We start from the raw sequence: 4,126 nt of genomic DNA, 5'->3' as shown, positions 1-4,126 counted from the left end.
AATTTCCTTTCCTTCCAAAACTTATCACTGTAGCAGCCTTCCCAGCACTGGGTAGGAGAAATATCAGTGGGATAATATCACTCAAGACTTTTAAAGCAGAGGAAATGAGGTGATATACAGTATATACATTGATATTCTGTAAAAAATAAAGGACATTCTGATAAGAAAAAGAAGTCTAGAAGCTTAGAAGATAAAAGGAAGAAGTGAGAAAAAAGTTGTGTTGGCTGGAAAACAACATGGTGCTGATAATAGTAGTAGCTAAGATGCACATTCCTATAATTTAAAAGAAATGTAGCCTTCAGGTGTTTTTGTAGCTCCAAGTTTGTTGGCAATTAAGGATGATTCATCTAAAATGTGTTGCAAACTAATTTATAACTGTGTGTTTTTAACATACCTATGGTCTAATTCCACAAATGCTCCTTACAAACTAAGCTTCTATGAGTTCCACTGGACTTCTGTTTAGTGTAATCCTTACTGGTGTCATCTGGGCTAGATCTTCTGAATTTTAATAGAACAGGCTTTTTGCTTTCTTCTCTGAAGCAATTCTGTACATCTGTGTAATGGAAGAGTACAGTATTGGAGATCCGACGCTAGCCTCACAATCTCACAACAACAATGATTTGCATTGTTGCAACGAAGATGAGACATGACTACTCTCTTAAAATACATCTTGGAGATTAAAACTAACGTAGGATGAAGACAATTGAAGTTAAAGGATATAGAAAATCATATGGAAAATTTAGAAAAGAAATAGATAGGTATCTAATGATCAGATTAGTTGTGAAATGGCTTTCTAGTGAGAAGAGGAAGAATTGAACTGGCTTCAAAGTAGAGCTTGGTGAGTTTATGAAAGGGACTATGCAATGTGTTTGCCTGAGATGACAGCTCTGGACTCAGTGAACCAGAGTGTGTTTCACAGCCTGGTTCTATATGTTTAACTGATCACCATTTTAGAGCCACTTTGCATTTGGTTTGCACCAAAGCAGTGGATTTAAGCCACTATAAGGCCAGTTTCAGGGTGGAAGGGACCAGCTGTGTCATTAAAACAGGACGTTATAAAGAAGTAGTATCAGTGGTAAGGACAGGCAAAGCAGAGGTGAAACTGTGAATATTCCTGTAGTTCATCTTTAAGCTATAAAATATGAATACAAATAAAAATATGAGGTACACTAAAGCAGGGTTTCATCTAAAAGACAGTCCTCTAGGCTCCAAGCCCCTTTCTGGATAGAAGTAGGCCTCCTGAGAGGCTGACCCAAGTTAGGTACCTAAGAATTCAATAATTTCTGTTCCTTTTGCCCCAGGGATCCACAGCTGTTCCCAACAACACCCTCTTTCCACTCAGGCTGTTCAGGCAGAGACCCAGAAGGTTAGCAAGGTCCAGAGTCCACATGAAGTGACAGGAGGACTCTGACCTCGATAAACACACAGATTTGGGACAGGTCTTTCCATGAGAAAGCTGCTCTCCCTAACAGACACTCCGTAAGAATACTTTGAAGGACCTCTGTGAAGGAATTTTTCCTGATAAAAACTCCTTCTCCAGGTCTTACTTGCATGGGAGAGCCTCATCCTTTGTCTCAAATGAACTGTTTTTCCCTGCTGGGTATGCTCTGATTACACTAGAAATTGTTTGCTTTCAGTATTTGTCCTCAGATATTAACATTGCACATCTCCAAAAACTGGAGATGAGAATAGTAATGGATATGTCTATATCAAACTCCTCAGTTTTGCAATGCCTGATACGTGGCAATATGAACTCTGTGACCAGATGTGTCTTAGCTTTCTAAATAGGAGCTTGCTGTGCTGCAATAACAAGCAGCTGGCACTCTAGAAAGAGATCAAGCATTTAAGGTAGCACTAATACCAAGTATATGACCATTTGGGCACAGTGCAGTGCAGTTCTGAGATACCTAAGCTGAGCTAAATTGCTCAGTGCTTTCTTAATTTTCTCTGAGTTATATTTCTTTGTACCACACACATACAACATAAGAGCCATTATTATAAACCACATCATATGAGAATTTTTTAAGTGAGAAAGATATGTACATACTGGATTTATTATGAAGTCTTTTGGTTACACAAGTGATATATTTTGTGGTATATCACATTTCAAATTATTATGAATTATACTGTGGAGCTAGGCTGTGGGATTCTGGCTTTCAAAAATCTGGGCGTCTCATGCTATCTTAAGCCTCAGGATGAAATCTTTGATCCCTTGAAATCAGTGACAAAACTCACTGATTTCAATAAGGCCAGCATTTCCCCTCAGATCTGTTCATCATCAGTATAACCTGTCTGTGCATCAGGCTTCAGTAAGAAAAAATGATAGTGAAGTAGACTGTCATGGTTTCTTTTCTAACTTTACAGAAATGAGGATAAGCTGAAAAGCAGACCACAGTATGTCTTTTTAAAGAGAAAATTAAGAACAACTCAAATATTTGTTTTAATAAGCAAAATTACATCTTACTTTGCCAAAAGTACTTCGTGGTGGTGGAAGGGATCTTTTTTCAAATTAAAACTGAAGCAGATTCATTTTTATAGCCAGCTTTGCTGAAATTTCAAAAGATTTTCACTGACATAATTTAAGCTTGTTGTTAATTTCATTAAGTCACAGAATTTTAAAGAAAACACCCTCGGCATGTAGTCACAAAGCTCGACATTGGGAAAAGACCTACTCCCACATCCCACTGTACAAGTTTGAATCGGAATTCTGCCTTTGGCAATATTTTCTTTGAATCAAAAGTTTTGAAAGACATGAAAATAACTGGTCTAGTAATGGGTATTGAATCTGGACAGTTCAGATGTACTAGAGCATGCTAAAATTTTCAGAAAAATTACACTGAAAAGCTCCATAAGAAAAATTGCTTAGCAAAGAACAAATAGCTTTTAATATCTTATTTCATTTTTAATTAGAAAATTACCAGTGTTGTAAGTGATGAAACATCTTTCTACAGTGTCTTGCTGGATTTAGTCAAAATGTAGGAATATCCAGTTAACTCACAACTTTATTGATGTGTATACAGGAATTATAGATATGAACTACCCTATAGATATGAACTAACCATAAGTATGGTTACTTATAATTCAGCAAATAAAGATGTTTTCCACTGTAATAGCAGTGTTATTTGAAAACCATCTTCTCGGCACTTATATATTACCTATATCCTATATTACCTGATATTTTTTATATCAATGTTTTAAAATGCTTTTATTCAATAACCTATGTACAGAATAGGACTCCAGAATAGAGGCTGATAGAGAAAATTTGTGATTGGCATACAAAGGCACAAAGAAAGGAAGGAATGTGAAAGGTACATATGTTTAAATACAGGTTTTCTTTGGTTTAATGCAAACGACTGTGACAACAGATAGTACCAGACTCTGTACGTATCCATACTTTTTACTGTGTTTCTCCAGTGTTTCAATGAATGTGATATGAAAAATCTCCTATTGTTTTCAACTGAATAATTGTGTAGTCACTGTGTCAAGCCTCACTCATAAGATATCACACAGTAAGTTATTTTCAAACTAAAATGGAGAAGTGGAGACTAGCTTCCTCTCTGTTATTGTCTTTTCTTTGAAGAAAACGGGTTGTGCTGATGATATATCAGACTGAAGAGGCTGCAGACTGAGTTCTTATAATTAGACACTGGATCGGCATGAATACTGCTCACCTGTCTTGGACAGAACTGCTTAAACCACAAGGCTGGTTCTTCCTCCATAGCTTTTCTTTCTGGAAGATTTTTGCTGGTACCATCAGGAAAGGATCTGGTTAGTCACGGCTTCTGCAATGGTTTCCCAATATGTCATCCTGTTTACTGGAAATGCAGGTCTTTAAGAAGTGGTCAGAAAGAATTTCTCATAGAATTTCTTTAGGTTTCTTTAGGTAGGAGAAAAGTAACAAAAATCTGGGCTAGGAGTTTCTAAGGTGAGACCGAATCTCTTTGAAATGCCTACAATGATATATTTATCAGAATAGTTTTACATTGCTGGGCTGAGTTGTAGCATTCCTCCTGCTCTGTATTAACATAAAAGGAAAAGATCAGAAAAGGATTAACCTTGTCTCTGGTCCTCATGGTCCAGTTTTCAGTTTCTTATACTTGCGTTTGATGATCTACTGAAGACTGTT

This window comes from Apteryx rowi, unplaced genomic scaffold, assembly GCF_003343035.1.
Source record: "Apteryx rowi isolate R43461 unplaced genomic scaffold, aptRow1 scaffold_466, whole genome shotgun sequence".
Classification (NCBI taxonomy): Eukaryota; Metazoa; Chordata; class Aves; order Apterygiformes; family Apterygidae; genus Apteryx; species Apteryx rowi.
This window is presented reverse-complemented; position numbering follows the sequence as displayed.